The sequence below is a fragment of the Dermacentor albipictus genome, chromosome 3, assembly GCF_038994185.2.
Source record: "Dermacentor albipictus isolate Rhodes 1998 colony chromosome 3, USDA_Dalb.pri_finalv2, whole genome shotgun sequence".
Taxonomy (NCBI): Eukaryota; Metazoa; Arthropoda; class Arachnida; order Ixodida; family Ixodidae; genus Dermacentor; species Dermacentor albipictus.
Window position 1 is genome coordinate 97,750,228 of NC_091823.1, and position 26,486 is coordinate 97,776,713.

A 26,486-nucleotide genomic window follows, 5' to 3' on the forward strand; every position below is an offset into this window, starting at 1 on the left:
GAGCTCATTCAAAAACACAATCCAAAAGTGCTGTGTCTACAGGAAACACACTTAAAATCCAAACACACAAACTTTCTCCGTACGTATGTTACGTTTCGCAAAGATCGCGATGATGCCGTTGCATCATCGGGTGGTGTGGCGATTCTCACTCATAAAAGTATAGCATGCCAATCTTTACAGCTACGTACGCCCCTTGAGGCAGTGGCGGTGCGAGCTGTTCTGCTAAACAAACTCATCACTATTTGCTCGCTTTATATACCCCCACACTACAAACTAAACAAACATGAATTTCAGTCCTTCATAGATGAATTGCCAGAACCGTACGTTGTACTTGGGGATTTCAATGCGCACAACAGCCTGTGGGGCGACTCTCGTATAGATGCGCGAGGTCGTCTTGTTGAACAGTTCCTCTTCTCTTCTGGTGTATGCCTGCTGAATAAGAAGGCACCCACATATTATTCTCTCGCCAACAGAACATTTTCATCAATTGACCTCAGCCTAGTTTCCCCGTGTATATTGCCTGAACTCGAATGGGAAGCTATGGAAAATCCTTACGGGAGCGACCACTTCCCCATACTGATAAGAACATCTAAAGAAAACGAATGTCCTCCACAAACTCCTAGGTGGAAGATAGACACAGCCGACTGGCAGAAATTTCGAACACTCTCTAGCATATCATGGGCTGACCTATCTTCTTTAGAAATTGATGCTGCTGTGGATTATCTTACAGCATTCATAATAGATGCCGCATCACATTGCATATCCGAAGTAAGTGGTTTGGCATGCAAACCACGTGTACCGTGGTGGAACAGTGAATGTCGGACCGCCCGTAAGAACCAGAACAAGGCGTGGGGGTTGCTGCGAGCTTCTCCCACCGCTGAGAATCTTGTCAACTTTAAAAAAGTAAAATCCCAAGGCAGACGAACCCGCCGACAGGCCAGAAGAGAAAGCTGGCACAAGTTTTTATCGAGTATTAACTCGTTTAGGGATGAGGCCAAAGCTTGGAACAGAGTTAATAGGATTAGAGGGCGGGAAACATATTCACTCCCCCTGGTAAACACACAAGGCGATACCCTGCAAGACCAGGCAGACTCACTTGGGGAGTATTTTGAGAGCGTGTCAAGTGAAACAAATTATACACAGTCCTTTCTCAAATACAAACAAACAGAAGAACGTAAGCCACTAACAACAAAAGATCGAGAAAATCAGCCTTACAACCGTCCTTTTAGTATTGCTGAATTGAGAGCTGCCTTGAGCGCATGTAAGAGCTCCGCACCAGGATCGGATCGAATCATGTACGAAATGCTCAAAAATTTACACAATGATACGAAAGTCACACTACTCACACTCTTCAACACCATCTGGGATGCAGGGCACCTTCCAATTGCGTGGAAGGAAGCCATTGTGGTCCCTGTTTTGAAACAAGGAAAAGACCCTTCCTCAGTGGCGAGTTACCGCCCGATAGCCCTCACAAGTTGCATTTGTAAGGTGTTCGAAAAAATGATAAATCGGCGACTCATCTTTTTCCTTGAACAGAGCAAAATTCTTGATCCTTATCAGTGTGGCTTCCGAGAAGGACGCTCCACAACTGACCACCTTGTACGTGTAGAAGCAAATATCCGGGACGCGTTTGTACACAAACAATTCTTCTTATCCATATTCCTCGATATGGAGAAGGCGTACGATACGACGTGGCGTTACGGAATCCTAAGAGACTTGTCAGAAATGGGCATCCACGGTAATATGTTTAATATAATAAAAAGCTATCTGTCAAACCGTACCTTCCGGGTAAAAGTCGGCAATGCACTCTCACGCCCTTTTACCCAAGAAACGGGCGTACCCCAAGGAGGCGTGCTCAGCTGCACGCTTTTTATCGTGAAGATGAACACGCTTCGTGCATCCTTACCACCCGCCATGTTTTACTCTGTTTACGTGGACGACATTCAAATAGCTTTCAAATCTTGTAACCTCGCAGTCTGCGAGAGACAGGTACAGCATGGCCTGAATAAAGTCTCAGTGTGGGCAGACAAGAATGGATTTAAGATCAATCCTAACAAAAGCTCTTGCGTTCTTTTTACAAGAAAGAGAGGCCTGGCTCCGGATCCTTCCTTAGAACTGTGTGGACAACGAATACCTATCAGCAAAGAGCACAAATTCCTAGGTGTCATCCTTGACTACAGACTCACTTTCGTGCCCCACATTAAATATCTTAAAGAAAAATGTCTGAAAACAATGAACATAATCAAACTTCTATCCCAGACTACGTGGGGTAGTGACAGAAAGTGTTTAATGAATATCTATAAGAGCCTCATTCGATCACGACTAGACTATGATGCCGTGATCTATCATTCTGCAGCCCCGAGCGCGCTAAAGATGCTAGATCCGGTCCACCATCTAGGAATCCGTCTGGCCACTGGCGCATTCAGAACGAGTCCCATACAAAGTTTATATGCAGAATCGAATGAGTGGTCTCTTCATATCCAGAGAACATACATCAGCCATACATATTTTCTGAAAGTCCACTCAAATCCTCAACATCCCTGTTTTAATACCATTCATGACATGACATATGCTACACTCTTTCGCAATCGTCCCTCCGTAAGACAGCCTTTCTCGCTGCGTGTGAGGGAGCTTAGTGAAGAAATGCACGTTCCACTCCTCGAGCTTCGCCTAATGCATCCAGCCAAGCTGCTACCTCCTTGGGAGTGGCAGCTCATACAATGTGATATATCTTTCGTGGAAGTCACAAAGCATGCTCCAGAGATTGAAATCAAGATGCATTTCCGGGAACTCCAGCACAAATACTCCTGCACGGAGTTCTACACAGACGCATCAAAGTCACACGACGGGGTGTCCTATGCAGCCGTCGGTCCATCCTTCTCGGAATCCGACGTACTGCACCCGGAAACTAGCATCTTTACGGCTGAGGCCTACGCACTGCTCTCGGCCGTAAAGCGTATAAACAAATCACAACTCCCGAAATCAGTGATATATACGGACTCCCTCAGTGTTGTGAAGGCCTTGATGTCTTTCTGTAATCATAAAAATCCAGTAGTTATTGAACTTTACTCCGCACTGTGCAAATCATATATATCTAACCAACATGTGATCATATGCTGGGTGCCTGGACATAGGGGCATCGAGGGAAACGTTCTAGCTGACCAGATGGCCACATCAATCTCATTGCATGCAGATAATCCTACTGCTTCGGTCCCTGTCACAGACCTGAAGCCTTTCTTAAGAAGGAAACTGCGAAGCCACTGGCAACGTATGTGGGACGAAGAAATAAATAATAAACTGCATGTAATAAAGCCACAATTAGGTTTCTGGCCTCCCGTAACAAAATCCCGCCGGACAGATGTCCTATTCTGTCGGCTAAGAATAGGACACACTTTTGGCACACATAACTTTTTACTCACGGGAAACGAGCCTCCAACCTGCGGTAGATGCGGTGAGAGGCTGACCGTCCTCCACGTCCTCCTGGAGTGTCGGGAAGCCGAACATGAAAGAAAGAAGCATTTTCCCTTAGCATACCGGCAGCGCATCCCCCTTCATCCTGTTATGTTACTCGGCCCGGAACCTCTATTTGACACTAACGCAGTCTTAAGTTTTCTGAAAGATGTTGTTTTGCATGTTTTTAGCCCCACATGTTCGTAGCGCTTCCTCTCTTCAGAGGATGTCGCTGTGATCATTATTTTGAATAGCACATGCCTCTAGGCCCTTGTGGTTCAAGGGCTCAGGCGAGGCAGCAGTGCTCAAAGTAATTTTACCATCTTATATATTTTATATTTTGCATCATTATCCTACGATGGATTTTAGTGTTTAGAGTATTCGTCATTAGTCATCGCCATAATTTTATAGCACGTAGATTTTACGCACTTTACAGCGACAATTTTTTAGGCCACTTTACAGCCAAGTCACATCTCCATAATACATCGTCAACAGCACCACTTGTCATGGCGCTCTTTGGCCAAACCTGGCCCTTGCGCCATTAAACACCACATATCATCATCATCATCATTTTTGTCTTTGAACACTGCAGAGCAAGGTTGTTTGCAACGACGTGGGCCGTCTACACCATACCGCTTTCTCGGTATTGACAAGAGCCGTAGGAATAATTTGTTTTTGTGTAAAATGAAGTTCCAAAGTCAGTGCTTTCCTGGAAGCAGCTGTTCAGAAATTAATCATTGGTATGTAAGGAAAGACTTGCCTTTAACACGGTAACCCTAATGTTGCAAGGTTCGACGTAACACAAGCAAGCTGGGTTGTATGGAACTTACAAATGTTTCTTTATTTCTGAAAACAAAGCTTTTTGGGGTGTAATGTGTTTTTGTTGCTGCAAAAAAGCTGTTCAATGTTTTGACTATGGTGAAATTCTCATTAGGCAGACGTTTGTACTTGTAGCAGACCTTGAATAGATAATATAACTATAAAGCGTGTCCAGCTTGCTAACTTGTAGGAGAGGCAAACTACGAAAGATATAAACGCAGATTTTAAAACCTTCCTCACAGCACGCGAAAAAGAGCAAAAATTCACGCACAAACTTTTCTAGGAGTTGTCTACGTTTGCACAAGCACTGTGTCATTTGCTCAGCTCCACGCAGCCCTGTGTCATTGTCAACGTTAGCAACCTTGACCATGCCAGCACTACCGATATCGCAGTGGCGACACGAAGTGGTGCTTACGGTGGTGCAAGGAGCATTGATGGCGCAAGCAAAGTGCTGCAGCTGGGAGCACTAGGTGCACTGATGACGTTCCGGTCATTACAAGCCGTTATCGGGCTTTAGTGCGGTATTCATCCACGTCGAAGAATTATGAACCATCACCTAACGTACTCAGGCGACGGCTGCGTATGGCGCCGCCGCGCGGCCCACACGTTCACAACGATCTGCGATGCCGGCCAAGAGCGCCGCCAGCTCATAGCTTCGTGGAATGTGTTCTCGCCGCTCATTTAGTGTTGAAGAGAGGGGCACACTCGTACCTTGAAATATATTGGCGAAAGTGGCAGAGTGAGGCGGTTGCCGAAAGCTCCGTCAGCGCCGTGTCCTCGCCGCTTCGATGGCGCGAATTCGCTTGCTGCTGCGGGCGCAATCTCGAAAGCAGTCATCTTAACGGGATAGATGGAGGGATGGTGGTCTTGTGGGTAAGCATAGAAATGCTTAAGCATTTAAAGAAATGCACAATGCCATTTGACCTGAAAAACAGCGGTGCACATAAAACTGTTAATCGTGCGGCTTTCCATTGCTACAAAAGGTCACTCAAAACATTTTAAAGTAGAGTGTATGCCGTTCAGGCGAGATTTGAACTTGCGCTAATTGCGCAAGGGATAAAAGGACAGAGAACGCTTCAGCTAACTGCGCAGGACAAAAACCGTTTTAGAGGCACTGCGTATAGTTGCGTAAGCACAGGGAGTACGTTCTGAATAGAGATAGAATCATTGCATTACATGAGTTTACCTTCAACAAACTCCCGCAAGTTGTCGACCATGAATGGTGAACCAGATCTTGGCAAGCGCTTTGCGAACTTTTGGAAATAACAGAACACTGACAAGCTTGTACAACCTAAACTGGTGGCATATAGAAAATCAATACTTTAGGTTCCAACAGGCTAACAAATATTACTAAATAGCCGATGGTTTGCTGGACAGGCGTCTGCTTGCTTCGGACTGCATTAAAAATATGCTCTTCTAGCACCATAGGCAGCTTCCTGCTAGCAACGGAACTGCTTGTTGGCCTAGTTGGTGCTTGCTAAAAGACATGTTTTTTGCCGCAATTGAACACTCACAAAAGGAAGACACATAAAACATAAAGGAACAAATTGCATTAGTGATACATCTATCGTGCTCTGTAAATCAGAAACTAGATTGTTTGACCGCTGGGTAACGTATATCTGTGTACAGCCAGCGCATGCGTGTATGTATATATATATTTTTGGGTCACAGCCCAAAATAAATCAGTTGGAAGTGCCGCCCGTGTTGTCTTTATGTTTCTTTCTTTTGTGAGTGTTCAATTGCGGCAAAAAACATGCCTTTCCTGCTAGCACTTTATTTGGAACTTCGCAGTACTCTTATTTTACGATGTTCAACTTTTAACATTCATCTATAAGACTTAGGACAAGCCTAGTATCCCGCGTGTAATAATAATTATGTTCTTGTTCGAAGAGACTGCGAAAAACACATATATAAAGACAGAGGTTAAGAAAACGCGACTAGACGGCTAGGATTGTAAGAAGCCCTGCATCTTGTAGGCCACATTGCAGGACCCATGTTCAATTAGGCAATGATCGATTAACTTGGGACTCCGCGCTGCCTGATTCGCAGCCCACTCGTTTTCGATGTGCTTGTTCGTGGTCCTGATTCAGCATGCTGTAAACAAAAGTGACGTTTGCTTGTTTACTCATGGCCATGTCTGCTGCTACAAGTTAGTGCGTTGCGTACTGAAGGTGGACTAACTTGATTGTACATAAATTGGAGTTGTAGCACATGCTCACGCTGTAGAGGGGAAATGTTCCAGACTAAAAAAAAATTTTTAAATGCACAGTGGCCTGGTAATAGTGGGTAAACAGAGCTAGTACGTACGGCTTCTTACTTCAAAGCTTCATTTCAATTACATTAGCGAATCCTACGGCGCCAAATTAAATGAACGAATTCTCAGCACATTTGCAAAAATACCTCAAACGCATTGCTATATTTACCTTTAAATCAGAAGAGAGGCCGAAATTCGCGGTTGCAAATATGACATGTTGAAAAATAATGTCCGCTGTAATATACTCACGGACAACTTTCTGTCGCAATCAAGTGAAAGCTATGGGGGCTAAGCACTCACAAGTGAGAGCACTTCGAAGGAGGTCTCACATTTTCATGCCTGATAGTTTAAGCGCGGAAAAATTAGATGTAAGCAAAGTGTTTAAAAGAACAAAGTAGTAAAAAAAGTAATACCACCGGATTCTAAGTTCGACCTATTTCGCTGTTTTTCTTTTCCACGTCGGTGCAAACTGACTGAGCAAAGCTGACTGAGTAGCTACTCCAAGCAACAAAAAGCGCTATCAAACGCTGCCGGACTACTTGGCAGGGTCACACATGTGCAGGAGCTCCGCACTTGCAGCTTTCCCTTTATTACCATAGAAAGTTCTCGGCGACTACAGAAAAGCTCCTGGTGTTAACAGCGCAAAACGTAGATGAGACACGAGACGAGAGGACGACACCACAAGCGCTGACATCCTCTCGTCTCATGTCTCGTCTACGTTTTGCGCTGTTAACACCAGGATGGAAAACCAACAAGCCAAAGCTGCTATTCTATAGAAATGTTGCACCAATGCCTTAAGGCATGAATGTTTTGTTTGATGTCTAAACAAACAAGTTAACGAAAAGATTGGTGAGTGAAAAGCCATAACCAGTGAAGTAACTGTGAGGAACGAATGAAAGGCAAGTCGTCGACTGATTGAGAAAATACATGAAAGTTGACAGACAACAAATAGATAGATGTAACTTGAATTTGACGTGTTGGCCTGACAGCGCGTTTCTTGGCGACATTAGTTTCTGTTCTCATGGGTTACGAAAGAAGTGCTTGCATGAAGTTCTATGCTAAACAAGAATATTTAGAAACCACAAGCCGCTGACTGCACATTATGATTTGTTATCCTGTGTAAAGTTGTTTATAATAGCACTGTAGTCTGTGACAACCTAAGAATTACAAAGAACCTCCACTCACCAATAAAACACAGTGGGCCCGCTCTTCCCCTCTGAAAGAAAGCTGAACTAGCTGGAGTCCGATCATAGTTTAATAACATTGACCGGCAAATATAAATGCTAGGCTAATTACAAAATGAACTGTAGTTGTTTCAAGCTAATATACATCCTCTGACTGAGCAGTGATATCACCTTGTCCTGTAATATGTGCCTAGATGTACAGGTTTTAGCTTCAAACCAGTGAGAGAAAGACCAATCTGTACGTAGAAAACACCTGTTTCAAACTCGCGAAATCACATGACCTCAAGTAAATAATAGAATCTTTTGGTTGGCGGATTTGTGCAAAGTCTGTTTTCGTTAGACAGTTCACATATAATCTGGTAGTTCTTACGTTGCCACTGGGTATAGTGATTTATAAAAGAGAGGCGAAAAAGAATACTTGGATTATACCAGCAGTTGTTTATGGGTATTTGGTATTTCTATTCAGTATAACTATCGAAGAATTTGCAATTTCTTGGGAATATTATTACCGCCAATTTTTCTTTCTTTTTCATTAGCTTTATTAGAGAAGACACTTGTGCTAGTTGATGAACATTTCGCATTTCAGACCTCTTTTATTAGTGCTGAATAGGTGTGATGTGAGAACAAAAAACAAACAGTACACAACGCTAGCGTTGTGTACGATGTGCATTTTTTCTCTCCTCTCAGATATTTTTATTGGTAGCTCAAATGTCTAAAGTTTCAAATACCCGAACTAATCGGTTTCACATTTTAATGTTCATTTTGTTACACATTCATCAAATAATTCAGTAATAATGACCAAGCAAAAAACAATAGTTGTCGAGTAAAAAAATTATAACGCGCTAGAACTCTACCTTTCCTGATTCTTTACAGAAACACTGAGTGCATTGGTTTTGATGGTCTTTTGTTTTTGAACGCATTTGTTGGAAGAAACAAGAAATGATTACCAGTGCCGTCATCACTCTGCGGTATCACCTGGCGTTCAGGTGAAGAGAGGGGCGTCACAACTACATTTTTTTCACATGCCACTAATAGAGGTTGAAGAATGATACCAACAACATACAAATAGAATTTAACTTCCCTACTATGACTGAACTTCAGCCCCGTCACTTGACGCTAATTTTATTTTATTTTCTTTCTGGCACAGATACGTGGCTCACAGCGTCAATTCTGTCTGGCCAAAAGAACAACAGCTCGATCAGAGCGCAAATTGTCAATTTAGGTTCATTCGCCGCGCTGAAAGTTTGTCGCGTCGGTTACAACCCCAGATCCACTTGATATTTTTTCTTTCTTCTGTCTTCTTTCCCTGCTGTAATGCCCGCATGGGCGATGCAGGTACCTAATAAATAAATAAATAAATAAATAAATAAATAAATAAATAAATAAATAAATAAATAAATAAATAAATAAATAAATAAATAAATAAATGTTTGACTGCAGTCACGAGAGTTATGAAAACAGTCGGGCGTTGTCATTGGAAAGTAGGCATACCCGTTCTGGCGAGGCGAAATATAGTCTGCAGTGGTTGGCAGAGGAAACAACGCTGGGCTACGTTAAGATACGCACATTTCTGTAGATCTGTGTAATATATTCATGAGCTGGGTGCGGTTGTTTTACCTCTACGAAGTAATTGGTTTGTTCTTGTGCAGAAGCATCCAATTGTCATTTTAACTGCAGCTTCAGCAGCGTTCAGCTGCTGAAGCTGCAGCTAACATTTGTATTAAGCTTCTTTTTGTGTAAGTTTATGCACTCTATGGTGCAATTTTACGTTTGTCATGATTTCCAAAAATGTTGTATTGCATAATTGTCGTATAAAGCCTAGGTAATAATTCGAACGGGCAGTGGTCTGGTTTGGCAAGCACAGCAACCATGAGCTCCCGGAAGTGGCGATGTCGTTTAAGCGCAGTCACACTTGTTCGCTACAAGTATAAAAGAACTATACCTCGAATAACACTACAGTCCTAATAACGCCCCTGAGCGCTGGCAGGAAATTAGGCTATTAAGTACGCTTGCCTCACAAAGGCATCCTGGCAAACTAGAAGCACATTTTTATTATAAATTTTCCTTCTTCGTTTGTTCATCTATTGTATCTTATTTGTTCCTTCCAGTCTGTACTGGGAGAGTGGCAAATTGTCGCAGTTGCTGAACAATTGCATGATTTAGGTAGTAGTTGGTGAGGGCGAAAAATTGCAAATTTTTCGCGTGCCTATTTCTTGTTAGCTGCTCCAAGAAACGGGGCATCTAAGCCTGATGGTTCACTGGCGCTCGTTACCAAGGTAACATGAGACTTCTTGACACAATTATGTTGAAAACAGATCGTTACCAGACAGTGTTTCGTGTATTTGTTACTACTTTATATTCACTCAATGCTCAAATTTATGGTTCCTTCATTGGCAGTGGACGGAACATATTGCTCTTAACAAGTGGCCTTCAAAAGACGAGGCCACACTCCTGCCCGGCTTGGTCAACTGTAAAGCGGTATCGTCACGCTGACTGTTTCTTCGCATACATCTCTTGATTGCATCCTAAATATAGTGGCAAATGAGTATGATAGGTATAATTTAAAGACAACGAAAACTTCAGTATGGTGAAACTAACATAATGGCATATGAGCCATGGCACAAGTTACGCTCTCACGTGCTTCTTGCGCGTGACCTCGCAGATGCTCCCTCCTAAGAGAATTTATCACTGTACTCTTCCTCCTTATATGATAAAATGTCAAGGTTAGTAACACCATGGAGGTTTACTATATCGGAGTTACATAGACCTAAACCTGTAAACTCCCACCATTACCTCTTCGTGCAGCCTAGAAACCTTAATGATTTCGAAAGGAGTGAAGACGTCAAAACAATGACGTTTGTAGCTTATAGATTATAAATAAGTTCATGCGAGGAGTAGCCGCAAGGGGTACCGGAATTAAAGCGTAAAACGTTGATTGTAAACTTTACATCGCCAGAGTCTGCTGATGATTTGGTCGGACGGCCAATCCTGATACTGGTTAATCGTGATATCGGGCACGCTAGTGTAAGCATACGCACAATGGCACAGAGAACTTGGAAACGACAAGGTTTGCGAATTCTCCCAGCAGCTCATTTGCCTCATCATTCTGGCTCTCTACTCCTCCAATTTGGTGGTACTATAGTACGCATAGTTACGAGACACACATAAATGCTAGTACCCGTAATAGCTGTGAAGATGCCGGATATTTCAAAGGTGCTTAAGAGGGCACATGAAATGCGAGACCAAGTATGCGCCTCACTAGGCTAATGATGTTTTCATAACGGAATCAGCTTTGCATGATCATAACGTACGTGAGGCAATTGGGTAGCAATCATACCGAACCACGAATCTCTTTCCAGTCGGAAAGGCACACTGAAAAGATTTTCATTATCAGCATCCCATGTTTATGTGAAAAATGGGATGCAATAAAATTACAACTTCTAATGGAAACATCGCTGGTACTCGGCTAATGTTCACGACTTATAAAAAAACTTTATCGCGCGGACTCTCACCACGAAGCACCTGCATAGTCTAGAAGTGAGCTCCTTAGTTGGACCAAAAACTGCAGTACGGCAATCACTGTGCAAAGTGAATGTTTTTTTTTTATACACCAGTGTTCGTCTCAGTCGAGAGTGATAAGAGCTGTCCCATTTTTGTGTGTCGTTGCACTGTACTATAATACATCTTAGACATCTTAGAAACAAACCAACAAAAAAATAGAATGAGATGTTTTATGCGTATATTTGATATAGTGTACTCGAGCTCTATAATAGTCGCAGATGACGCACTCCATCACAGAGTACCACAGGGGGTGAGATTCAATAGGAGATGCCAACTTTGCAACTTACACTCCGAACCGAGGAGTAGAACACCTGGTATTCTTATTTGCTGTGGTATGCTTTATACTATAAAATAATACCCACCGCAACAAGAGCCGTCACGTTATTGTGCTCTCAAACACAGTCACGGAAATCTTCCGTTTTCACTGCCTAATAGAATTTTTCTTTCAGCTCCTCCTGTATTTTCTTTATTTCCCTTCTATCCACTATTTCCTCATGCTTTGACATTCCTTGCTTACAAGATTGAATGCACGTTCTCCAAGAAGTTGGAACAGTTCTGGGAAAATAACTCCCCAGAGCAATATCACCGCCTTCCCACAACCATGAAAGGAGAAAGTTAGCATAGGTAAACAATGTCCAGAAGCGGAAACACATATTTATTTTACTGCGGCCACATCTGTCATGAAGGAGGACAAGATAGGTCGCCTTATGTTTCATGTTTCCTCTCTCCTCCTTTATCACTGTCCCATTTATTTCTGATCTACACGTAATTGTAATTTGTACGCTCTCTTTGTGCATACCACAGAATGTCTATACAAATACAATACAAATACCTTTATTTCAACATCAGTGATGTTAAGGTTGCACCCAAAAAGCCTATGACTGGCTTGACAGAGGGGCGCACTTCCGTACATAAATACCGGCAGCAACAGAACACGGACAGAAAAACAAAAAAACAAAAAAAGTATAGCGTTCAACGTGGTGCATGCGAAGCTGCTCGCAAATAAAATGAGCGCATTTTATCACATGACCCTGTGTCCCAGGGTCCCAGGGGCACAGTTTTGGTAGAGTACACAAGCGCTTCTAGACGAAAGAACCTCTGGGTGATGAACCACATCCACGCATCTCTCCTGCACTTTGTTAACTCCTTCACTAGTGTTGTCTTTTATACTCTTTCTGTCGCGCCGTCTGTGGAGCCTCCCTGCGACAAGTACATTGGCTGCCTCTTGCAAGAACTGTTGGGTTCGGCGGGATAACGAGATAACGGGTCCCCACCTATACACGCATTATTCACTTCTTCCCAGCCGGAAACGTCGTATTGGCTAGAGGGATGATGGCGGGCCAGGCGATCTCAGTTTCTTGGTGGCTGTGCCGGCGATATTCGGTTTGTCGCACCGGTCATAGATGTCTACTGGCAGCTAGGTTACACTGACACGGTCTCCCTGCTTCGCTTTGCTTTATGTTGAAATCAGCCTTATTGTCAGTGTGTTTCTTCCCTAAGCTGTCTTCCATGTTTCGCCCTTTTCGCAATAGTTGATAACGCAGCATGAGTTCCAGGCCCAGCAAAGGTAAAGCCACTGCACCTAAACAACAACTACTGCTACTGTAAGTGAGCGAATACTGCTTTACAGGATAAAGGGATGGAAAGATTTTCCTCCTTTATTTAGTACGTGTGTGTGTTGTGGGGGGGGGGTAGGCAAAGGCAAGAAGACGGCCCGTATTCTCAAGAACGTGCTTGCGCAGAATAGGTCGTAAGAACTCATGCAAGGCAGTTGTAATGTTAGATTCACGTACTACTGTCGAACACACCTTGCCAATGTCAAACTACTCTTGCGAGTGAAAAGCTTGGTAAATTTGACCTTAGATATTTCCATATAAGTAAACTTAAAGTGCACCGGAAAATAAGCAAATAGGAGCGGCAATGGTACAAGCAATGCACACGCTGTCGAATAAAAAAACATCGCAAGGACGCCTAAGACCTTCTTATGAGTTGCGAATACACAAGCACTAATGTCCAGTTGAACGCCACCAAATCTTCGATCATCAAATCTTCGAGAGCAAGCGTTTTGGTTGGCGATGTTGTCGCAACGTTAGAACGCAGGGGAAAGCTTGCGTAGACAAGGAACGTGTCGATAACACAGGCTTCTGAGAGCGAAGGGGACATGGCGCCGCGGCGATGCCATGTGCCCTCACGCAACACCTGGCGCGCCAGCGTGGCAGCAGGTGTCCGCTTTCACCCCCTGTGTTCTGTCGGGGTGCGCACGTGACGGGGTGCCACAGCCAATAGGAATTGAGGTGCCGGTGCGCTGGCTACAGACGCCGGCTTTTTTGCTCAATGCGTTAATGGTGCTTTCCCATGAATATGTGAAGTGGCCCAAGTGTTCCTACGATGCAATAATGCCGCGTGGCCTAGGAATGCACAAGGTACTTTCCGCGGTGGCTTAACGGCTATGGTGCTGCGCTGCTAAGTACCAGGTCGCTGGATCAAACCCCAACCACGGCAGCCGCATTTAGATAGGGGCAAAATGCAAAAACGCTTGCGTCTCGTGCATTGGGGGCATGTTAAAGTACCCTGCTGGTCAAGAATTTATCCTGAGTTGCCCCACTACCACGTTCCTCATAATAAAATTGCGTTTTTTGGCAGATAAAACCCCATATTTTATTTGAATAGGCAATGTGACGGGAATTGAGTAATGGAACGAATGCAGCCCAGAGTTGATGTAGGCCGATCGATTAGCGGTGGCATGACGAATGTGTAACTTGTAGTTCCTGCGCACTTGCGCAATTGTAAGATTGCTGGTGATAGTGTTGATAGAGAATCTGTCCATGGCGTATTTCTCGGACAACTGTTAAAAAATTAAATTATGTGGTTTTACGTGGCAAAACTACTTTCTGATTATGAGGCACGCCGTAGTGGAGGACTCCGGAAATTGCGACCTCCTGGTGTTCTTTATCATCAACATCATCAGCCTGGTTGCGCCCACTGCAGGGCAAAGGCATCTTCCATACTTGTCCAACTACCCCGGCCATGTGCACCGTGCACCTAAATCTAAGTACACGGGTATTTTCGCACTTCGCCCCCATCGAGATGCGGCCGCCGCGGCCGGGATTCGATGCCACGACCTCGTGCGCAGCAGCAGAACAGCATAGCCACTGAGAAACTATGGCGGGTTATCAGACAACTGTCTTGAAGCTTCTCGTCAAGGAACGAGGAGGGTGGCAAAAAAGATTCACTTTAATATAATTTACTTCGAAAGCTATGTGCAAATTTGAAGACAACGCACACCTGCCCTTTCTACCAAGCAAACTCGGTCACCTAGTTTAGATATTGTGACGAAGTGTACTACAAAGGTTGAAAGGTTAACGTTAATATTTAGGCAGTTTCTGCTTCACTGGTCTAGTTGGTGTGTGGTAGAATAGGTTTTAGCGCCTCAATAGGGCTCTTTTCAGCAATAGTCACAGGTGTATAAGAAGACTTAGACATCGTGGTTGTATATAGATCGCAATACAGTGGCAAATACAACAGAAGAAGTAGACCAGGACAACGCCGACTTTAAGGTGACGTTTATTGCAAAATAAGTGCAGATATAGCATAAAAAACTCAAACCTAATTAAAAGCGCAGCGCATGCGTGTGTGCCATTCTTCAGCAAAGAAGTGGTCTTGCTAGGAAAATTGTTTCGTTTGTAATCTGGAAACCTTCTATACTTTATCTATAGGCTGGGGGCGCGTGGCTGTGAATCGTATAGTGACCCTTGCGATGTTGTTTTTTGACCGTGGTTTAAGCTTGACTTTAAGTTGGAGTAGTGCTCCACAGGGTCAAACTTCTCGTCACGCTTTTTCATTTATTTTGCGCTGCTTAGTTAGCCATGAAGTCTCAAGCGATGAATCAAGAAACCTGATAACAAGGCTCGCCCACATTCTTTTCTACAAAAAAGCTCCTGGCAATACCCCGAGCTCTCCGTAGCTTAGTAAATATTACAGAGCCCGCGAGTGCTGATCCTTCCGGCTTATAGGCTTGTATTACAGTGCATAACACGGAAAGGCAGCGGATGGCGCCCGAGTAGGAGTGACTTAGGAGGAAATGAAGGCATAGGTATAGTGAGAAAGCAGGTCAAATAGTTCCAAACCAAACTGCCAGCAGCAGGTGAGGAATTAAGCTTAAGCACAAAGATAATAAGCGCTGCTGCAAATTGATTCGCAGGCTTTCCGCGTACTGTAAGATCTCGTCGCATTATATCTCCAAATTAAGCACCTCCGTTGGATAAGCATAGAGATTACGAACCCAGCTTTAGCTCCATATATCCGTTCAAACACGTATATTCCCAGATGGGCGTGATAGGTCTATCGGTCACAGTCGTTTCAAACTAGGTGTTTAGTAAAGGTGGTTCTTCAGGCATTTGACCTGGAGAACCACCAGCCACCTTGCCTCCTCAGTCCGGTACGATGCAACTATATGACGAATTCTTCACCGATGCTCATTAGCCAGACACCAATTGACGTCGCTGCTCTTAAATTATTTCGAAGGTTTCATTATTTGGCTATTATAATTGATTAAGATCCACGCAGTGAAGTGAATGTAGTGCTGAAGAGTGGCTTGAGTTTGACAACACTGACTACTGTTTAGCCGCGAATGGAAGAAGAAAAAAATATATATGTACATCCTATAAAACTATTGTTAACAGGAAGAGCTTGTAGGTACTAACAGAACATGTGCGCTAGTATATTCCTTTGTTTTACATAACCTCCACTCTATTAGATTTTCGGGCGTTTTACAATACCTTGCCTTTCATTTCTTCTTGTCTACAAGCATGGCGTCTCACCTTCTAGTCCCGGCTCCGATTATCGTCGAAATAAAGCGCTCTAGTGCTTAATTGGGGTCAACTTGAAAAATCTAGGTATTTAGGATTAGTCCCGAGCCTCTCCACTGCGGTGAACCAAAGAGCACTAGCGCGGCCCCAGCACGTGTGTCGAATCGCCCACTCTGCTCCGCCGAGATGCGCTGGTGACGGGGCGTCGCAGCCAACGGAAATTGAGGTGCCGTTTCTCTGCTACAGACGCCACCAGTTTTTTTTTTTTTGCTCAAGGGGCCATTTCATGCTTTCGAATCAAAAAATGTTTTTTTTTTAATCCGTGCTATCACTAATTCTCCCGAAGGAGCCCATCAAGAACGCTGCGAGTCCATACCTTCCTTGCAGTTTTACTGTATAATAGAAGAATATTATGCATGAGAGCCACCCAATAATTTAAGACCACTTGAGCACGAACCCTGTCGCATACACATAATTCCTGAACAAAAAAAAAGAACTCAATTATATTTTCACACAGAACGCGAAGGAATCATACTGGCCAACACCGTGGCGTCGTGCTTGTTTTCATATAGACGATTTTCGCAAATGTTAGTCGCATCACTCGCAAATATGAGTCGCAGCTGAAACGCACTAAGCCTTACATAGTCCAAAAACAAGAAAGGGGCTAACAGGTGGAATGGCACACTGTGGTATAAAGTTTGTAAACAGGGATGAAGTGCCTCAGACAGGCTGGCACTTCATCCCTGTTTACAAACTTTATATCACAGTAAGCCTTACATAGTTGTCTCAGAGTACCTTAGTTAGTTCTGGCTAATTGAGTAAACACCAAAATTTATAACTGGGTAACAAAATACCTCCCCCTGCACACATACACACACATGCATGCCCGCCTACACACACACACACATACACGCACACAAACACACACTTACTCAGATGAAAACACAGGGCGTAGCCGTCATAAACATTGATGAGGCAGAGCATTGAGCGATGTTGATCAAACAGGAATGCGAGTCTCAAAAGAAGGACATCAATGCCGCAGGCTCTTATACGCTGCCTTGAGCCTTGCCCTATTTCCTTTCATTATATCTGCAATGGCGTTTTCCACGTTTTCCCCTGTTGCCTCTGTTTATTCTCAATTGATTTTTCTCGTTTCCAGTCTCTCTGACACTGAAGCGAAGAGTCTGTCGCGAAGAAGGTCAATTTCGGCGTTCTTTCATTAATTTAACCGTTCCATAATTAATTAAAGTGCTTTGTATTTCTCATGACAGACTTGTAGCCGCTCCTTACTCTTTCTGCGGTGCTATGGATATTCAGCCCGGGCAAATCGCTCATGATAAAACTTGCGAAAAATTGTACATGCATGTTCTTTGAACCGAAAGAAAGCATGCAATGAATTGTTCTCCTTGGCTCGCATGCTGCTAGAACTTACGCCGAGTTACTGTTGTTGCCGAAAAGTGGTGCACATAGAAGCTGTGTCTCTTTGTTTACGTTAGGATTGACTGCAACCAAATACTGCTGGAGGCTCACCGAATAAGTGCAAGTTTGCATGGTCAACTGTTGGTGACTTGGAGGCCAGCGTCAAATTAAAGCTTACAGAATAACATAATGGGATGAAATGTTTTTTAATATTTAGTGGGTAGCTGGGCGAGGGTCTGGATTTCAAAATTTGCACTCCCAGAGTACAGGTGTAGAGGGGAAAGTGAAGCAAGCTAAGGCTGAAACGAGATCACTCGATATATCATCTAGCTGATCTGAGGTCGTAAATATTCGAGGTCCTTATCTTTGTTTCAAAAGAACGTTTCATCGCGTTTGACATGACAAACCACGCAAGTGATGCGAAAATTCGTATGTAAATGTGACAAATGTGAACACGATAGTTGGTAAAAAAAAGTCACAGACCTGCGCACCACACACAGCACCGTCACAGCGTAAGCTGGAGGAGCGGCTCCATAGGAGCTCCACTATCTGCAGATAGTGGAGCTCCTATGACACTATCTGCAGTATCACTGTCTGCAGTCTCGTCGCCTCCTTTTCTCGAGAATGATCCCAACTATCCACCCGGTGCCGACAGCAAGCTGCGGCTTGTGCTGCTCTCTGCACAGCGGTCTGCCGAGCCCGAAGTTGCCTGGTTGATGCCGTGCGTGCAGCTTTACGACTCGCTTCTTTAGCAGCGGTTCGTACCTTTCGAAGAGGCCCCGTAACGTATACCGTAGAATAAACACTGGTAGCGACACAATAAGCAGTGATCCGCGGTCTTTATGTCCTTGACTCTATTGGCAGCAGTGCGTAAGCAAACAGCAGCACTGACAGCGTTTGGCGACATGTTCGGTGTGCAATATGAGATTTCGGCTTTATTCGACAAAGCAGCAAGACGTCACCAACTTTCTGTAGAAGGGTGACGCTCGTATAGTGCGGTGACCACCCCCGAAAATTTTTCAGAGGTTGTCTATTAGTTATTGTTATCTAAATTCACCCAAAATAATCTTCATGACTCGAAATATGGCTCAAGCTAGTTTTTTGAATAATGAAATTCTCTGTTTGGAAAAGCATTGCTTTCATGTGATCCCCAAAACTTTTCAAGATACAGTTGCAACGAGAGGAAATGCGCCCTCCCAGCGTTTTACAAATCTTTAATAGTCGGTTATGCATACAAACCAGTAGCACCTGAGAAACCAACTTTGTTGGTAGCGAGTGGAGAATCTCAGTTTACCATTGAACGCAGAAGCTGCACCACGATGAAGTGTGAAAAAAACAAAAACATTTAGGAAGTTCACAAAAGTCACCGTCAATGGCGTTTAATCTTTGTAGCTTCAGTCACTTAAACATACAGCCGAATATTCTGCAAATAGAAGTTATATTTCGATTCTGAATGACACAGTTTGCAACTAAGGAGACATTTACTGCAACTTACTTCATAAATTCTGTTTGATTTTCTGTTGAGTTTTTTCTTCCAGAAATACACCCCTGCCTGCTCTGACGTATCAAATGTCGCCGTTTGAAATCTAAAACAAAGATTGTCAAGTGCTTGATATTCTGGCATTTATTTTAACGAATGAATAATTATTTATTTCTTTAGTGTTGCATCGAACATGATCACCTAAGTTGAATAAGCATTTACGCGTATCTTTAAAAATGCGCAGGCGTATCTGCAAGAGCAGAATCAAATTTTCATAGTAGAACAACGGCAAGAAACCCAATAGCTGTTTTCTTTCGTGTATTCTACAACGTCACGCCTTTTCTCCCACGCTCTCAGGACCCTCTGGCACTCCGTAGTGTCTTTCCTAATATCTCTTCGATCAGACCTTTCACGATCCTTGTGAACCGACTGAGTTGCAGAAATGAGAGGTACCCACTTAGGTAATGCACTAACATGGGCTCGCGCCCGTGCCTGCAAGCGAGCGGCGTATTGAAAGCCTACAGGAATGCCAGTAAATAAAAAAGAGAAGGAAAGATAAATCGTATAGTAAAAAATCCTATCGAGCAACGTGAGCCGATACGCTTTTTTCAGCTGATAATGGAAACTGAAATATTAAAACGAGAAGTAGGCAGTGTCTTTGCATCGGTAATTGCACTGCGGGCTGACGTAATTGAATATAGGAGATGAGCTGCGAAACAAAGAAAAGTAACAAACGAGCATTTTCGTGTTAAAGTAGCAGTGGACGTTAGCAAGAGGTTGGCGGTGTCGAGAAATATATATATATATATATATATAGATTGGCTGAAAAGGCGATACAGGTATGCAAATATTTCAACTAAGTGAGGAAGGAAGCTGAAGCTCGAAATGGAAGTACGTGACATTATAAGCTTCTACCTTTAAAAGAGCGCAGCTTCACGAACATTATCTAAGGGGATCATTACAAGCCTCTGCGAACACGAGTAATGAAATTTTCGTGCCGCTCTGCAGGTGACCTCTACGTTTGGCGGCGAGCGAGAGAAAAATAAATAAACTCTTGTAAACGTTTGCCTACAGAATCTGGAAAAGAAGTACTGACACGGCGTAGAACCCATGGCTGGCTCTTTTTCCAGCATTAGGCTCGCAGCATGGGTGTAGTTCTTTGAAGGCTGACGATCTATTGAAAGAGAAGATCACGAGCTACAGAGAGTAAGTTCGTGCCTGAAACTGGAGGCGCGGCTACGTGATTTCTAACAAGAAAATTTGCAACGCTGACCTGCCGGTTGGTTACGGTATTTCGCAGATAACCGTTTTCCTGGCGTTTTCCTGATATGTGCGTGGGCTCGGCTCGCAATTTCAAGGAGTAATTATTTCACATTTTTGACTCATAATATTTTTTACAATAGATGAGACTCCTGGCGCCCTTAACTCTATCAAAAATACCAACAATGAGCAGCTTGTAAAAATAGGCCCACCGCTGTTCTTAATTTTTTTCATGGTCAATAACATCTTGAAAAGCCGTATTGCTATACGACGTCAAGTACTTTTGTTCTGAATTGTCAAGTTTTGATGTCGAAGAGATCGGAGCCGGCATTTTGAGAACATTCTCGCTTCAAATTGAAATATCTCCTGCATTTTTAGCAACGTTCACACTTGCTAATTGTCATCCTTTCACGTGTAAGGTACCATGGAATAATTTGCGCATAATAATGTTTATTGCTTGGCACTATAACGCTGTCTAGCCCTTTCGATCATGCATACGACATGGCTCTGCCAACCTATATTCGCTGAGGAGCCATTTTAGCGGCATATTTCATTTCCTGTTGCATGCTCCGCAATATGTGGTCGGCCACCGCTTGCTTACTAAGGGAGGCGAACTAATCGCAGGCCTTCATCTGGTTATCTACTATCACTGCGCCAGCTCGGCCCCACTAGAACCCTCTCCGCTTTTACGTGCTTCTCACCTCTTGTCAGCTAATTAGATAAGAAAAAGCGGTTAAGGTAGACAATGCTATCAGCTAATTTGTAATTCTTGTAAGCTTTGCATGTATTTTTTTACGATACAGTGGTATAAAAGAAGTGCTTCAATATAAAAAAGACCTACATTGCAGGCTGCCCTTGTGCAGTCTTTCTATACACCCTGTAACCTCAAAGTCGATGTGCAGGATGGGAATATCACCAACATTAGCTGTGTTTTTTTATTGCCAACATAAATTTTAAATGGAGCCAAATGTTTTTCCCCCATTCTTCTTCAACTCATAAACATTGATGGGAGTATGGCCGTACTCTCATCAATGATATAGAAAGCCGATAGATTCGAGTAATGCGCAAACATATATGTGGATTCTTTTCGCACAAACAGCCCTCAGCGAGAAAAAATCAACACGAAAGCCCAACCGCGAGAACGACCGAGACGAACCAATGGAGCCCCACGTAAGCGTTGCTGTACGCACGGTCGCGACCTGGCAGATCCCGGGAGTGGCTTCAATCTGGGCGACAGCCTAGCACTGCCGCTATAAAGATTGAAATCGAAAAACCATTTAATCTTATAGGCGCTACAATCGGCGATAACTCCTGTAGAAGCTCACAACAATCTCTCGAATCTTCGAAACAAAAAGTGACGAAAGCAATTGCTTCGACGAAAAATACACGTAGCGCGAACGCAAGAGCCCCCCTTTTTTTACTCTATCCCTAGCAGGAGAAAGTACCCCAATATGATAAAGGCGTGAAAGACTTCCCGCCATCCCATTTTCTCTCTCTTATATAAGTAACTGTTTTTGCGTCTCTTGAAAGCACCAGTCATCAACAGCCCACCAGCAGATAAAACCTACAATAAACTGGGAGACAACACCATCACAGGAACTGAGGATGAGTCACAAACAACTCTAAAAAAGCTAAGTGGCTCCGTAGAAGGCGCTCGAAGCTTACTAAGCAGCCACATAACCGCATTCTACTCACTCAGTTTTTCGGGCGTCAATAGTTGTCACGATTTCGTGCTGCGTGGAAATGCACTGACTCCCTTTCCCATAGGCTTGTTTCTCCTAAAGGGCGCGAAGAAAATGATCTTCCCAGAGAATCTTTTTTTTTTCGGATTGCTTTGTTATTTCGTCGTGAAACGTTATTACTGCTTTTTTTTTTCTTTTTTGACAGCGCTGCAAATGACTAACTTGTATACAAGCATCGTTGGGATATCATTAATAAAACAAATATATAGAAATATGTTATGAGCTAAAGGCGAAACAGAAAAAAAAAAACTGGAAGATTCATCGAATCAAACAATATATTTCAAGCAGTGCCCATAGCGTCAATAAACAAGGAAGCAAGAATTGGTTATATAAAACTTCCATGAGTGGCAGAAAGAAGCAATGACAAACATATCTAGGGTGCCCGGTATTTATTATATCTTTCTGAAAGCGCTAGGGGCTACACTTTCGAAGGAAAGTCAGAAGAGTGCGGCACTGATGTGTAAACTGTGTCGTTCGCTCTCATATTTTTTTAATCTTCTTTCTTTCTGTTTTCGATATCATTTGGTTGTTGCCACGTGTTTCTTTCTGCTGTTACTTCTTTTTTCAGATCACCACTCGGGCCGCTTCAGCGTACTTCAGGGCACCCTGTATATAGCTCATCCAGGCGCAAACCCTGCGCTGTGCTTTGGAGAGATGCTTTCTATGTCATATGTAATCTACAAACATTCGAATTGGGCGAGCTCCACTTTTGAACACTCGGTCTCCTTCCGCAGTGATGCGTTCTACGAAACGCCTTTGCATTGCGTGCGAGTGAGTAGTTCTACTGGGATGGGAATAAGGAAGTGCATAGATGCCTTCTTCACCAACGATGGTGCGGCGTGCAGGTGTTTTCGAGGAGTCTGCCTCACTGCGGGACTCTCTGAGGCCATGATTGAGCAACTCATTTATTTTCGAACGAAAACGTGTCTCGACCTCATATTTCGGCGTAAACCAGTGAAACCACGCGCCGTCATTTCTTTCCGCTTCCGGCAAGTGTGGTTATCCGATTTCTAAGCTGGTGTTTCATTTTATTAAGCACAATGTAATTTTCGTGGTTGTACATAGATTTCATGGACAAGATGTAAACACACGTGGCAAGAAGACAACTAAGAACGCATACGCTCGCTGACAAGGCTTTCGCCGTGGTTCTTGAACACTGGAACTACGCATTCATTCAATTTCTGACAATGTCCCTTTGTATATTATGTAGTGTAGCATATGCATTTTGATATTGCAGAGCATCTGACTGATAATTTGCACCTTAGAAACAGAAACAAAGCTGTGCCGAGGCATATTCGTACCAAGATGGCACACGCATGCAAGCACGGGATCAATGGGAACAGCTGACGCACCTCCGCTCAATATTTGCAAGCGCGAATGCAGAAGTCCGTACGATTGCAGGCTTGCTTATTTCCGGCTGAGCGCACAGAATTAATTTACGTACGTGGCCACCACGCTGGTTGCATATTTGAACATGTAGGGTGCTTGTTTCGTGTTAACTAAGCAAAAACGGAGAATGGCTACTGCACACGAAGAAACTTGCAAGCAAATACTTGTCACCTGATGCCAACGTGAACGTTACCGGGGTTACAAAAATATGCGACATTTAAAGTGGAAGTGATCTTTGCGGTGCTCCAAAAATACATGCAATATAGAATGATTGTTACGTATGTACCAACTTCACGCAACCATCACTACCCAAATCCACGACATGGTGATACTCTGCCACTTTGTGCCAACCTAATTCATCGGAAAGTACACCTAGAAAGGTACACCTAAATAGCTATCTCTTGCCGTAAGTATATTTATGGATCACTTTTTCTATCACATAAACGAATAGAAAGAACAAGGGAGAGGAGTCCAGACTAAGGAATCACAGTACACGGCACTTCATGGTGTTCTTGATAAAATCGTGGCACGGTATCTAAAAAAATGGCTGTGGCTTAGGTAAGGTTAAGCCCAGGATGCGAAGCATACTAGCCTTTATTTTAGTTGTTGAACCACTGTTTAGCCTGGTGAACTGCTGTTGCTTGGCTATATTTGGTTCGGCTAGACGAAGAAACAACTCATGCATTACTGCTTCGCCTTCAAGAGTGGAACGCGACAGCGTTCCCGTCGACCCGCCAAAGGGTGTAAGACAATGGGCTACAGGGCAGCGACTACGCGCCCCGCATTGGACGCGGTGAGCGTCGAGCAAAGCAGCGTTCGGCGCGGCAACGAAATGTGCGCCTGAGCAAGGGACGCACGCCTTAGAAACAGCTCGTTTCTAAGGCAACACCGCATTCACTAGAGGCGCTTTTGTACCGCTTTGAAGCGTCGTACTCGTGGCTCAGTGGTAGCGTCTCCGTCCCACACTCCGGAGACCGTGGTTCAATTCCCACCCAGCCCGTCTTGCAAGAGTTGAGCCAAAGCCACTTCTCCTCTGTCGTGACGTCACGGTGTCACGTGGTTTCAAGGCGACACCGCCGCGCCTGAGGAGCTGGGTTGAGCTCTCGTAATATGCTTCGCATAAAAACGAAACAAAAAACAAACGAACGAACAAAAGAACATATGCACAAAGGTAACAGATCACATCCACAAATCTTACTTCCAATGCCGAAGGAAGTACAAGGTACTTTTCTTCGACATAGCTCGTCTTTTTCTCTAGCTCTCTCGGGTTAAGGAAGTCGGAGAGAGAAATAAAAAAAAAAGTTGTCTGGCTCTCCGTCTAATCTACATGACGACCGAGATACCGGTGCAATATTCTTCTAGCGAGACAAGCTGAAGCTGCGGCACCACGCTCTCATCGCTCAGACGCGTCCAAATACGCAGGAGGGCCGTAAATAATCTACGCTGACTTCTGTCTGGGGACCCTAGGTAGAGGGGAAAAATCTAAAAGCAGGGAGACAACACAGAGAGGCACGAGTGAACGAAGAAGAGCGCAAAAGATATATACCTTCGTAGATAACAAAAAAAGCACTTTGCAAGAAACAAATGCTTATCGTAGTCTGCACAGACATACGCTTTCCATCTTGTCTGGTGCGCGGCAGAGCATTTCGTGGCTGCACAAGGAACATCGGTGCACGGACCATTAAACGCGGCCCCGCACGACACTAACTGTCACGCACTTCCATCTGTCCGTTGCTGCGAAAAGTAAACGCTGTGAACGCACAAAACTGGCGAAAGCCCAAACGCTATGAAACTATATAGAAATGGCACTTCAGTCTACTTTTCCATTTCGGTTGAGTTCGTTCACTACATAAATATAGCGATAGTCCTTTCGAATGAGTACACGTTGCTGCATTTTGTCGAAAAAGCTTTTTCGGGAGCGCTTAAAGCGCGGTGCTTGAAGACATGGATCTGCGCCTGGTAGTATACGAATAACTCCAGTCAGGAATAAAGGTGAAATTTACAAGGAAAAACTTGAAAGAACCACAGCACACCAATTTTCTTTTTGAATACGTGATGGATGTTCAAGGGATTCCTCATGATGCGATAAACGAACGCCACCGTGTTAGCTAATGCTTAAAATAATTGCAGTGTGTAAACGCACCTGACTCAAATTCTTGATTTTCAATATGCCTTATTATTATTACATCTTAAGCTACATTTTCATTTATTGTTCCTCTACGCTGTAGCCGAAAGAGAAAGGTGAAGGTTCACATTCAAAAAACCGGTCTTGCCGTCCAACTCGTTTTTAAATCCAATGCCAGCTAGTCTTGATGTTTGACATCATAATTTAGAAGGCCGCCCACCAATGGCAACGAATAGTTCCGCATGGTTGACATGTATTACGTTCTTTACCAGTCATCATAGGTTATCACGTCGTTCTATTGACATCACTTGAAATGTAGTTTTTCTTTGACTCAACTGAAACTGAACTGCTGGAGCCAACTCTAGTCCATCTTGCGATGACAAAAATACAAATGTGGTTTGCAGAAGATGAATGCTAATTACAACATGAGTTTTAGCTATACTTAATGGGGATAGTGGAAAAATACGAAATGCGCTAGCGAAAGAGAAATAACGTTTTTTGAATACTCTGCCTGAGTTCGGTATTTTTTCCGACTACTTCTTTATTTAGGGAAACTTTGTCCGACAAACTTTCATATTTCTACATTGCTGAGGCTGAAACAAGCATAGGTGACACAATATGAATTCAACTAACCTTGCCGGAGCCTACCAGTAGGTAGTTCGGACTGTCAGCGACGGACTCGCGCGTGAATTACCTAACAGCTCCTCTCTATACTCAGTAACTGCACCAGGTTATGTCCTGGTAACTCGTCCCAACTGAAACTCATTTCTTCCTCATACTGCTTTGCTTGTACTCTTGGAGTTCCACGTGCTTTTTGTTTTCTTTCATGAATATTACCTGAACCATCGCATGACACCACGTTATGATAAAAAATTGCAGCAATAAATGATGACTGCGGTCTTTCTGAAGGGGTTATTGTAAAATGTTGGATTCTAGCTTGGGAAATTTGAGAAATGTTGACTGTCCGCACGTCCAGTGCGATGTGCGTTGTTTGC

The 26,486-nt window shown here is 43.7% G+C and overlaps 1 protein-coding gene and 1 long non-coding RNA gene across 2 annotated transcripts in view; one reads left to right on the forward strand and one right to left on the reverse strand.

Annotated features, from left to right (window-relative positions):
* Nucleotides 1-26,486, forward strand: part of LOC139057872 (uncharacterized) — a 328,200-nt gene that overhangs the window by 54,993 nt on the left and 246,721 nt on the right. The window lies entirely within an intron of this gene.
* LOC139057873 (uncharacterized) overlaps nucleotides 5,080-26,486 on the reverse strand; it is a 119,885-nt gene continuing 98,478 nt past the window's right edge. The window contains exon 3 of the long non-coding RNA XR_011513061.1: nucleotides 5,080-5,193. This is a non-coding gene — a long non-coding RNA (uncharacterized lncRNA). The remainder of the gene's footprint in view (nucleotides 5,194-26,486) is intronic.